This window comes from Zootoca vivipara, chromosome 7, assembly GCF_963506605.1.
Source record: "Zootoca vivipara chromosome 7, rZooViv1.1, whole genome shotgun sequence".
Lineage (NCBI taxonomy): Eukaryota > Metazoa > Chordata > Lepidosauria > Squamata > Lacertidae > Zootoca > Zootoca vivipara.
Genome location: NC_083282.1, coordinates 52,752,389 through 52,765,681, shown reverse-complemented (window position 1 = coordinate 52,765,681; position 13,293 = coordinate 52,752,389). Strand labels below are relative to the sequence as shown.

The 13,293-nt window shown below is 40.4% G+C and overlaps 1 protein-coding gene across 3 annotated transcripts in view; it reads right to left on the bottom strand.

Moving 5' to 3' along the window:
* The window catches only part of FOXP4 (forkhead box P4), a 157,160-nt gene extending 149,768 nt beyond the window's left edge, over positions 1–7,392 (bottom strand). For 2 of the 3 annotated variants that reach the window (XM_035123078.2, XM_035123080.2), the window contains exon 1: positions 7,149–7,392. The gene's annotated coding sequence lies outside the window, so the exon portion shown is untranslated. Of the gene's footprint in view, positions 1–6,841 lie in introns of all 3 variants that reach the window. The other variant, XM_035123076.2, reaches the window with a different exon arrangement.
* Between the last annotated feature and the right edge of the window lie 5,901 nt (positions 7,393–13,293).

Sequence of the window (13,293 nt, the reverse complement as noted above, 5' to 3'; positions counted from 1 at the left end):
GCAAAGTCAAGCTTCTCACAGAGAATCACTTTTATTTATTTAACAAGATTTATATACCGCTTGATTGTAATAAAACCTCAAAGCGGCTTGCCAAACCTTGCGGAAAAGCCTCTCCCCACTTTGAAGTATGACTGTTTAGTTTACCCCTGTATTTACACACTTGCCTGGTAGCCATAAACAATAAGGAATTGCGTGCAAGTGAGCTAATGGACTGACAGAGGATGGATGGTCCACTCCAGCTAGTAAGCTGCTGCAGGACAGAAGCTGCCTCCTCCTCACCCAGTATAGACATGCAGCAGGCTGCAGGAGAGGAGCAGAGCTCTCTGTCCCTCCTCTGCCAACCCCTGTCGGCTAATTAAAACATTTGCATGCCAGTGACTTCCATAGGTTTCCAACTCTGGTTTAGCTGGTGCCTATATGCTAATGCCTGTTCAAAGGCACCACGTGGTAAAGTTTTGCCACTGGGGCAGAATGAAAAGCAGCATATCAAAACGGGGACACAGTTGCTTCTCTCTCCCATCCAAGCATTTTCAATGCTTGCGTTTTTTTATCGATACGAAGAATTTTTATAGTGTGCTTTTATGAAGTTTGCATGCAGTTAACATAATACCGCATCTAGAATGCCAGGATACGCAACAACCGTTAATGGGTGGCCGAAATCCTCGTCTACTGACCCATTTGTTGTTGAAAGTCCTGAAACGGATGAAAGTGTTTCAGGTAAGCGGGCAGTGAATTCATCAGATTCTGTCTCTTTGCAAGGACATGGAGGATGGGTAACATGTGCAGGCTAGTGGATAACAAATGCTGATATTGCCATAAAGACCAACTCAGTAGAGCACGATGTGCAATAGAGAATTTGAAAGAATCAGATTCACAATGCTAACTAACATCTTGTCCAGGAAACTCTACTGACCTGATGAGATACTTACATTGCAAAGTTTTCAATAACCGTCCTCCATACAGACAACCTCTGTTCACCAGACACAGCAGGGTTTTTATAAAACAAAACGAGAGTCCAGGTTTTCCCAATGAATCCCCACACTATGGATCTTGGCTTAAATTACCCTATGTATACAAATGTGCAAGTGCACTTGTACTTTTTAATATATCCTTCTTCCTAGTTCAGCTTTTTAACCCTTTCCTAAAATCAGGATCTCTGTGGAAAATATATTAACAGATGGAAATTCAATAATCAACTGAACCATCAGTTCAAACGTGCACACACATATATACACTATTATAAGACAAATTGAAACTGAATTCTGGAAATGTTCTATCTACTGCATTCCCCCTTGTATTGCTTCAAAATCCTTTTCACGTAAGACAAGCAGATTTTTCAAAGAAAACAAAAACTGTTTTAAATTCCATGTGCAAACTGCACACACTAGAACTGAAACTCCACTGTGGGTAGAAGAACAAAGTCAAATGTGAAAATAGTGTTTTTAACTTAAAAACAAAACAAACATTTCAAAAGCCTCCCTCTCGACTACCAAGAAAAAAAATGTTTATGACCAGTGAAGGAGCTTCTGAGACAAAGCAGCACAATGAATTAATAGAGAAATGTATTAATGTGTCTATTTGATACAGAGCCAGAAAAATTAACAGAACAAATCAACAAATGGAAGTGAATAAAATCTAAGTTTGTGGCATGGATGCCAATTTCAAAGTTTATATAATAGTAAAACTGCATTCAAAATTTGAAAATTTATTATTTTGTTAATCATATCTCCTATCACACACCTCCCAGGTACAGATTTCCCTCATATAATTTAAGTCATCACTCTTTTCCTATCAACAACAATTCTGAAGGTGTGTTTTAACCTGCCATGTGGCAATTACTCCCAGTGTAAGGAGGAAATCACTCAGCCCTGGAGGCAAGTGAATTAGCCAAGTTTGAAAGGTGGCATCCTATTCTATGCAACAGCACAACAATGCCAAATTGAAAATAATTAAATCAAAACAGGCATCAGTGGGACTTGTTTTGAAGTTGTTGTCTTTAAATCATGTTAAAGATCTTTTATTGCCCTCTCTTAAGACAACTGGGATAAAACAATATATTTTTGCAGGCAAAAGCAAGTTCGTCCATAAGGAAGCAATAAGAGAGCCTATTTCTACCCTGAAGGCCAAACCATACACAAGCAGAGTTTGATTGTAACGGCTGATAACGAATTTCTTGCAGGATCTCAGTGCCAAGAACCAATGTAACAATATGTTGTCTTCCTGAAGCACAGAGCAAAGATGAGTAGCTATATATGATGTTATCCCCTAACCTTTTTTTTTAGTGAATGCCTTTTCTAGAAACAAACACCTGCTACCAGTAAAGGAGGACTTTGGTGAACAAATGACTTCTCTCCCCGCTTCAACTTTCAGGGAAAATCACTGATTGGAAAGTGCGAAGCGGAGGTGGAAAGCTCTTTCCTAAATGGTGCCAAGCTATAAAATTTACATTCTAAGGGAAGGGGAACACATATATGCTCATCTTTCCTGTGAGATCCATCTCTCCCCCCCTCTAGTTTTAAGGTGGGGGTTCAGAATTCTGACTCTCCCCAGTTCTCACACAGGCACACACTTTCTCACAGCAGTCCTAACCATGGTTACTTGGAAGTAAGTCCCATTGAACCTAGTGAGATTTATTTCTGGGTGAACATGCCTAGGATTGCACTGTATGTCACTTTAAAAAGCAAAACACAACAGTATCTTTTCTTCCTCCAACTTCGATCTCCCCTCACATGCAACAGAAACATTTCAGCCATCACCCCCTCCCTTCCCCATTTCAGCCCCACAGCGAGACACACACAAACATTATCAGATTCAAAAGCATCCCCTCTGCCATGAGAAAAGAAAAGCTCTTAGGCTTCTTTGGGCAAAAACTTCACAACTGACTGCACATAGTTCCCGGCTTGGTTATTAGAAAAGAAAAAGAGAAAGCGCCTGAAGTGGTTATTTTATTTGCTCTTTGTTTTATAGATTTCCCCCCTTTCTTCTTAAAGAAACCCTCCTTTCTATAAAGAGAATCTGAATTAGAGATCCACCAGATTTTTTGGTATTATTGATTGTACTCTTAATAAGCAAAAGAGCAATCAAAAATGTTAATATAATAAGAATATATGCAGTGTAAACTGAATGAACTATTGACTCCAAATTATTTTCTCAATTATTACATCCTTTAGTCCTACATGCAAACAAAAAACTTTTATTATTATAATCCTAAACTGTGACATTAGAGTATCAGATGAACTTGACGACTTCATGGTCTAGGAAGTTATCAGTCCGGGAAGAAAGAAATTCCATTCCCAATTACCCAGCTTTCCTTACAATATTACACAATGGAGCTGTGAAAAGGCAGCCTACTGTATGTATCTTACTCTGCAAGAAGGTTTTTGCCTAACACCAGTACTTAGTGCCTTGTGGGACTGGAGTACTCCCCCCCCCCTTTTAATCTTTGCTAAAGAAGAATTCAAAAATGGATGGGAGAGAAGGTTTTTGATCATATATTTCCATGCCAAAATACTCAAATTAATCATATGAGATAGCACTTTACTAGAGAAACATTTTTCCTTTGCATTATGTTTGTAGTTTAAATATATAACTAATCACTTGCATCAGTTGTAACTAAATAGATGTTCTCCCCACTCAAAATTTAAATGTTAACAATCTATGCACATACGCATGAGCATTAAGTTTTGCAGATTTGTTTAAACTTCCAATAACTTTATATAAAATCAATTCAAAATACAGGAAGCACAGGGGCTCAGGAATTTACTCCATTTCAATGTGCTCCCATTTCTGAGGGGGAGAAAATAAAGGAACAAAGATTTGGAATCAGAACCAACTGACACACACACACAAGACCTGGTTTGAACAATAAATTATTAATCTGGTTCTGACCATCTTTCTTAGTTCAAATGTGACTTTTAAAAAAAAACTTGAGAGGGGAAAGGGGTTAAATATTTTAAATCATGTTATACAAGGATCATTCACCTGCAATATACGCTCTCAGTTTAAAGTCCAATTAACAGAAATTAAGAAATGTTCAATATGTGTGAAAATGGTTTAGCATCCTGGATGCTACTGTAGGCAACATACACAACTCACAGGGCCCAGTGCCTAAGGAAGTAACACACAGTGACAATTTGACAGAAAATGGCCTGTGAGCAACACAAGCCCCTTCTTGTGTAAATGTTTTAACATGTAGTAATATATCTGTAGAATACTATACTATTTCTGTTGTTGATTATACCCACCTTTTAACACAATGTAATAATTCTCTTTTATTGTACACCCCACAGCTTTTCTGAAAGCATTAAACTGAAGTTATAAGCCACTGTTAAAAACTGGAGTACATTTTTTGTCTCCAAAGAAACAGTATTTCGGACTGAGCACTTGACTGAAGTCAGCAATGGACCCTGGAATGGGATCTGTAGTTAAATTCCTTAGGGCTAAATTAAGAAGAGACAAATCTCACTATGAGTTTGTCAAATGCATTCCTTGTAATACTGCGCTTCAAAAGATCTTTTTGAGTCTAAGTGTCTCTAATGAATTAGTATACCTATTCTCATCCATTCAAAGTTTATTTTGAACTTGAGAGATGATTAAATGATTTCATTTTTAAAAATACCAAATTCAATGGGAGTTTTTGTTTCGGATCACATACCAAAAAAATGGTCTGCCAAAATAAAACCATTTTAAACACTCCCCCCCCATATTTGAACTCATCTGCATTATGTAGCATTCAGAACTTTATCACTTATGAAAATTTCTAAAAGAACTAAGATCCGTAACTTTATTAATTATTCTGCTGTGTGTCAATGGTGATGAAAACGATGTTAGAAATGGAGCATTATCTTCATAGACCCATGTCAACTACAAGTTTTAAAATACATTTCACTTGAAACTTCTCAGCTGTCCAAGAAAAGCTGATAATGAATTTGCTTCCTTTCTCTTAATGACCGACTAATGCTCACAAAACTATGATACACCTACTAGGAGACCAAGTCCCAACTCACAATCTATTTGAGCTCATTTAAAAAAAAATAATGTTGATGTTTTAGGTTGTTTTTTTTAAAGATTTGTGCTTTTAAAAAGTTCTGTTAGGAGAAACCTATACAGATAAACAGAGAACATTACTTCTAAGCTCCTAAGTCTGAATATAAATTTTCCCATTTAAGTTTCAATCACCATGACATTTAAATTATATATATTTGCACCATTTCCCACTTTTATATAGGTTTATATAGGTTATATAAAAATTTATATAGGTTTTCCCCCCCCTCTTTATAGGGAGCACTAGGATGGCATCACCTTGTATTATAGTGAACAATGTATACGATCATTTCTCTGCTAATTTTAGTTCAAGTTTGCTGCTCTAAGGGATATTAGAAACATTTCTAATTCAGAGGTGGCATTTAAAGGCGGGAGTAGAAGACAAACCGACAAGAAGCTGAGGAGACATAAACTGAAAGACTGATTGGGCCAAAAACACTACCTGACAAAAATAAATACATTTTGTGCATTTAAGAAATATATAAAACAAGGAAGATCAAGCTCATTTAAGAATGTAGATGATGAAGTGAACTACTTTAACATCAGAGTGTATTTATTGCTACCTTCCCAGCAGGAAATAATAATTTAAGGAGCCATTAAAAGTTGTTTTTTTATTTAGAATAAAGCAAATTTAAATTTCAGCCACCATATAAAAACCGGTAAGAAATAAGGGGAATTCAGGATTTATGAAATATAATTCTAGCATCTCTACCACCTCAAAGTTTTATTACCCTAAAGAATAGACCTAAGCCAGAGAGCAGATCTTTTCGCTAGACAAAAACTTTCCTATCCGTTGCCAACTTGTTTGCCAGGAAAAAGTTATTTCAGAATGGGGGAGACAAGAAATTCTGCTATCCCAATTCAGGATCTCACCCCCACTCTAAATGTGTACTCAAGAAGACCATAAATGTGAGTGCCTTTGAACCTATCCATCCTGTCAATCACAATAAATTGTAATTCAAAGACACACTTACAGGACTGATTGATCTGCAGAAACCCCAAAGCGGTTTTGCAACATCTATTCCCCACCCCTCTTCACATTCACAAAACAGAGGAACAACAAAAAAATCCACTCACTGCCTGCTCCTTCATTTTTCCCTATAAGCAAGAAAGTCTGCCTCCCATCCTCACAGCTCCCCCCATGAACAAAGAGGAAAGCTTTCTAACACCCCAACTAGTCTCACATATCCGATTCCTTTGGTTTCCATGCCACCCTCTGTAAATCCCAGCTGAAAAGTTATTTCCACCAGCACCTCTCTTTGTCTTGAGCGCTCAGTTTTCCGGGTACCCCGAACTTTCATGCGTCTCCTTTACTAAAAGGCACAGATCAATTAAACTGAGAGGAGGCTGCCTTCGCCAAGTGGTTTTTCTATATACGTGTATTTTTCACATACACACCCTAACATCCTTGAGGTTGCAATCTCAAAGGGAGAAAGAGAGAGAGTAAGGAAGGATGCGGGGAAGGGGGGTGAGGGAGAAGGGAGGGAATCAACAAAGCATAAATCTCAGTCTCCTTCACACACCTGCTTTTTCCAAAACACCTGGGGGGCAGGCACAACAGACCGGCCAGTTTATCAACTTTAAGTCGTTCCTGGTAGCAAATATTCAATGCAAGGTATATATCTTTAAAGCAGAAGAGTGCGCGGGGGGGGGGGTGTAGAGAGAAAGAGGAAGGAACTACTAAACGTCCTCTGTATGGATTAAAAACTAAACTAGCGTTAGAAAGTTTAAGAGGAGGGGGAGGGGAAGGTTGTTGTTGTTGCTGCTGCGGCTGCTACTGTTAAAAGATCCCACCAACCTGTTTCGATCTACAGCGCCTGGAATCGGGTCTCAACTTTTAACACCCCCCACTTGGAGCATGTGGCTGCCTCTTTGCTGCTGCTGCTGCTGCCGCTGTTGCCGCCGCCTCGTCCAGCTTCGTCCCTTGCGGAGCCGAAATGCCTCCAGCTCCCAGGCAGCCCGAGGTCCCCCAAAGTTAAACACCTCGGAGACAAAGAGAGAGAGACAGAGAGAGAGAGAGAGAGAGGGAGAGGGAAAGAAAGAGGGAGAAGCAAGCCGACAGAGAGAGAGAAGAAAGCACTAACACAGTTCAGGCATGATCATACTTTTCTCCTGCCAAAGGCTTTGCCGCTTTCTTCTCTTATTGTAGGGGGGGGGTCCTGTTTCTTCTTCCTTCACCCCTTTCTCGTGTTCCGTTTTCCTCAATGGAAGTCTCAAAGGCGGGCGGGGGGGAGGGGGGAGTCAATCTATGTCTCGGGTCCCTCCTCTCTCTGTCCCATTCAGATGTGGAGATCAGCCTCTAATCACAGGGGTTGTGTCTGTACTGGAGATGTGACTTGAGAGCTGGGAAGGGAAGGGAGGGGGGAAAGAGAGAGAGAGAGAGAGTTACTTCCAGTTCTACCATAATCCATCTAAAGCAGGTGCAGCTCTTTTCCAAGCCCACAGGTCCTGAATGGAAAAGGAAGCCGCGGGAGAGGAGTGCGTAGGAGAGGGGAAGGAAAGGTTTTTTGAATCGAGGCGAGCAAAAGGAAGCGAGGCCCCTCTCTCAAGTCACTTTTTGTGCCCTTTTTCTTTAATACCTGAAATCGTGATTTCTCCGCACTTTTAATGTGTTAAATATATAAGAAAGGAAGGGAAACTTCAAGGGGGAAATAAAAAGGGGTACATATTTTTCTTAGTTTTCCGTGTTTTGGGTTGTTCAGTTTTTACTAATAGCCCTTGTGTTAGACTACCGATTCTGGTTTTAAAGACCCTGGTGAAAGAGTGGCCTCGCTGCTAGGTCACTCATACCTTAACATATTTTACCAAACAGTTTAATGGGCACATATACTGCATCTGTCTGTGTGCCACAAACCCACAGGGATCATTGTAGGTATCACACATGTGCCTGTGGCAGGAATGGCCACTGCTCCTCTCAAGGTGCACAGGAAATATTAAATGTATGTTTGATACCAGATAACATGGGAATCGGCCCATACAATTTTGTTGTGAATATTGGGGGGGGGGGGTGATTAGGGTTGTTTTCACTCATGAGACTTACCGGTAAGTCCATTTTTTGCATTTCTCCCATTTGTAATGCCAATGAAATACAGTACTTATATTAGCCTGAATAACTTTGAAATGGCTTCCTACCACTTTCTGACAAGTATTAAAAACATTTGCATGAGCACACACAGAGTGAGGGGGAGACTCAATTTATTTTTAATTAACGTAAGTGTAAATGTCCTCACACTTGCAACCCTAAGCATAGGATTAGGCTTCAGAAACGTTATAAAGTACTTTTCACACCTGACCCTTAGTTTATTTACTTGGAAATGGCTTTTAAAAAATTATACCGAAATTGGAAAGCTTGGCCATTTTTGCTAATCATACTGAGATCCTTTTCATTTACCTAAATGCTTTGCAGGTCTCTTCAAATTTGCCTTGAATTTTGCTCTCACTGAAACCATACTTTCCAGTACAGTATGTATGCGTAGGACTGGCTTGTAAAAGAGCAGCAGAATTCACCCAGGTTTATTATTATTAATAATAATATGCAACACAATTATCAGCATATTTATTCAAAAGAGGGTCCCCCTACATTTAGTTGGGCTTACTTTCTAGTAAGCATGTTTAGGATTGCAGCCTTAGTACACCCCAACTACTATATTACCTTCTGGATACATTCAATAGGTCAAAAAATGCCCTTACCTGTATTTACCAATCCCTCAGTAATAATGATCCTGATCTGTTCAGAAAACACTGAATAAATATACTTAAATATGACATTTTATTTGGAATATTTCTATGCCTTCTTTCTATTGAAGGATATTGATGTTGCCTTATTCCATACATTTAAAAATAAAACAAATAAAAATATAAAATACAGATAAATAATAAAATAACCATCACCTACATTTGAAGGTGGGGTAAAGAGATCCAGCTGCCTCGGGGCAAGGCCTGATTCAGATCAGGATTACAGTGCTGTGGGATGGTTTTCACCTGTGCCATTTTCACAGCTGAAGTCAACCCTACGGTATGTTTTACCCTCTGGAGAAATGGCAGCGATAGGGGCGAGGTGGATTTCGACCAGGAAAATGGATTGGTGGAAAGTTTAAAACACCATCTCCTAGCAATCATGGTCCTGATTTGAATTCCCAGTTTCTTATGGCTGCTCTGATCCTTTTTAAAAGGAAAATAAAGGGGGGGGGAGATCTGATTTATCAATCTCTCACATCACATCTAGTTTGCCTTAAGTCTAATTAAAATGACCCAACATAAGTGGACAGAAATCAGCACTACTAAAAGCTATCTGAAAGCTCAAATACAGTAAAGTATATATATTTTGCTTGGTGTTTATATTAAGGGTGCAATCCTACAGCCAGCATTCAGCCAGCTGAGGAGCCACAGGAAAGGCCCTTGAATGGACAGCACAAAGGCCACTGGAGGTTCCCCTAGTATGTTGTTGTTGTTAAAATTTGTATACCGCCCTTCAACTGAAGATCCCATGGGTGTAGATGATGCACAGGTTGTGGGGGCCAAAATGGAGTATGTCAGGAAAGGAAAGGAACCAGAAGATCCTAAGCCCCCTTCTTCCTGACACTCCCTCGCTTGGGGGGGGGGGGAGTGTCCAAAACTACAGCAGACCCAGTAATTTTTGTCTCATTGGAGTCAATGCGAGAGTTGTTGTTTTTTTTAGATTGACTTGGCAGCAGGGTGAGAGACGCTGCTCCCAACCCCATGCTGGCCACACCTAGCCGACAAGACTTCAGATGTGGTGGTTGTTCTGTCTAATAGATACCGTACATGTATGAAGGGGAATGCTGTAGTGCTTCAGCTGTAGAGCAGAGAAGACCCTGTCCCCTAACTTCCAAAGGTAGGTGAACCAGAGCAGCTCCTCAACCTAACATCTGAGCAAAAGAGTGAGTCAATAGATAGCAAAATAAAAAAATTCCTTCAGTAGCACCTTAAAGACCAACTAAGTTTTTATTTTGGTATGAGCTTTCGTGTGCATGCACACTTCTTCAGATACAGTGAAATGGAAGTTTCCAGGCACTTATGTAGAGAAGGGGTGGGGATGGGGAGGGGGGGATCACTCAGAAGGGTGGTGGAAATGGGTGATTGACTGACTGATAGCTGTTGATGACCGCAAACGACTGCAAATGGTTTTGCATGAGAAAGCAAGGGTGGAGATGGCTGAAGATCGCTTATCATGTATAATGAGATAAGAACCCGATATCTCTGTTCAAACCAGGTCCCTCCATGGTTTTGAGCTTGGTGATAAGTTGCAATTCAGCAACTTCTCTTTCCAGTCTATTTCTGAAATTCTTTTGTAGTAAGACAGCTACTTTGAGATCTTGTATAGAATGTCCTGGGAGATTGAAGTGTTCTCCTACTGGTTTTTCTGTCTTCTGGTTCCTGATGTCAGATTTATGTCCATTTATCCTTTGGCGTAGGGTTTGGCCTGTTTGTCCAATATAGAGAGCTGAAGGGCACTGTTGGCATTTGATGGCATACACAATGTTAGAGGATGAGCAATTAAATAGTCCTGAGATGGTATGTTGGATGTTGTTGGGGCCAGTAATGGTGTTGTCTGGGTGTATGTGGCAGCAAAGTTGGCATCTGGGTTTATTGCAGGCTCTGGTACCAGTGTCCATGTTAAGTCTGGTGGTTGTATTATTGTGGGTGGGTCACCCACAATAATACAACCACCAGACTTAACATGGACACTGGTACCAGAGCCTGCAATAAACCCAGATGCCAACTTTGCTGCCACATACACCCAGACAACACCATTACTGGCCCCAACAACATCCAACATACCATCTCAGGACTATTTAATTGCTCATCCTCTAACATTGTGTATGCCATCAAATGCCAACAGTGCCCTTCAGCTCTCTATATTGGACAAACAGGCCAAACCCTACGCCAAAGGATAAATGGACATAAATCTGACATCAGGAACCAGAAGACAGAAAAACCAGTAGGAGAACACTTCAATCTCCCAGGACATTCTATACAAGATCTCAAAGTAGCTGTCTTACTACAAAAGAATTTCAGAAATAGACTGGAAAGAGAAGTTGCTGAATTGCAACTTATCACCAAGCTCAAAACCATGGAGGGACCTGGTTTGAACAGAGATATCGGGTTCTTATCTCATTATACATGATAAGCGATCTTCAGCCATCTCCACCCTTGCTTTCTCATGCAAAACCATTTGCAGTCGTTTGCGGTCATCAACAGCTATCAGTCAGTCAATCACCCATTTCCACCACCCTTCTGAGTGATCCCCCCCTCCCCATCCCCACCCCTTCTCTACATAAGTGCCTGGAAACTTCCATTTCACTGTATCTGAAGAAGTGTGCATGCACACGAAAGCTCATACCAAAATAAAAACTTAGTTGGTCTTTAAGGTGCTACTGAAGGAATTTTTTTATTTTACTTCGATCCAGACCAACACGGCTACCTACCTGTCAATAGATAGCAGACAGTTCTGCAGACAGTTTTTCTCGGTCTTAAGAAATAAGGCATTTTCCTAAAATTTACAGATAAACTGGTTACAGGGCACATGTGCTACCATTGCATTTTCAAGGTCACTACTTCGTGAGGGATAGAAACAGATTTTTAGACAGCCATTTTGCATACAAGAGAAGCATGGATGCTGCTACAACTAAGTGCTGCTCTTGTCCCACTGTGGCTACAATCCTAAATTTATTTAAGTAGTAAGGCCTATTGAAATCAATGAAGCATATTCCTGAGACGCCATTATTAGAATTGGGCTGTAAAAGCTGCAATCCAATGAATGTTTATTTGGATGCAAATCCCACTGAACACAAAGCAAAATACCTTAAGTATTCCACCATTGAAATTGTTCGGACTTGCTTCCATGTACACAAGCATAGCATAGCCTCCACAGATTCAATATTCATGTTTTCCTCCTGAGTAAGTATTAATACAGTATATTCCTGCGTATAAGACTACTTTTTAACCCAGGAAAATCTTCTTAAAAGTCGGGGGTCGTCTTATACGCCAGGTCGTATTTCTTATACGGCGAGTATATCCCAAACTCTTATATTTTGAGCTTGTTTGGAGGTTCTAGCAGGGGAGCGCAGCTATCGTATACCCTTGACCGAAGAACGGTACACTCCTATCTGGGAAGGTCGTCCTCTTCCACCGAGCGCGCAGCTTCGGGAGGGACGCCCATGGAGCGGTGAGGGAGGAAGGGGACACCCGCCTAGCCAGCCAGATCAGCCGAATCAACCCTGGCGATCAATGGGGTAACAGATGTCGCAGCCAGATCGCCCTCACATCCCCCAAACTCTATATTTTAACTGGAAAAGTTGGGAGTCTTATACGCCCAGTCGTCTTATACGTCGGAAAATACGGGTAGGTTGAATTGTAAAAACGTATCCAAATGCCACAACATTTTACTTACCGGTACTTACTTCTTGCAAAACCTTATGAAGAGCAGCAGCAGTAGAAATAAAAACTCAAAATGTTTTTTATCGGACAGAAACCACAACCCAATGCACATTTATGCACTCTTAAAGTCCACTGAAATCATGGAGCTTAGGCACATCTAACCCTATGCAGAATTGTGGTCCAAGGCTGCATTCCTGCTATCATGTTATGCATAGGTAAGTCCTACTGCTTTGCCTTAAATGAAAGGAAAATCTAATTTAAACATTTCTGCAGGAAAGGCTCTCAATTCCCTATCGTGCTTTCATTTGTGAGACCAGGCCTTATTTGCTGAGTGATTCTTATACTTCTAATAGTACTCATGCAAAAGCAATGCAATAAAGTTTTCTATACCAGAATAACTAAATATTTGTTGAAGATTGTACTGTATTTTAGCTGGAAACATATCAGGGTTTGTCAATGAATTTGTTTTTGGATCTTGATTAATTGGGTGCTATAATATGGGGTACCTCTATGGTCCAGGAAAAACTGTTAGTGTTTCTTTCTAGAGTAAGATTACTGCCCGAAAATTTTATATTACAGTATATTATCAACAGTGTTGTCTTTCAAAGCAGTCACACAACTGAGCTTTCAAAAGCCTGCAAACTGCAAATAAAATGAAGAGTCTGACCTGTATTCCGTGGTACCTCTGCTTACGAACGTTTCGGATTATGAACACTTTGGGTTATGAACTCCGCTAACCCGGAAGTAGCTGCTCCTGGTTGTGAACTTTGCCCCAGGATGTTAACGGAAATCATGCGCCAGAGGCACATGCGCAGCAGGAAACCCCATTAGCGAAAGCGCACCTCAGGA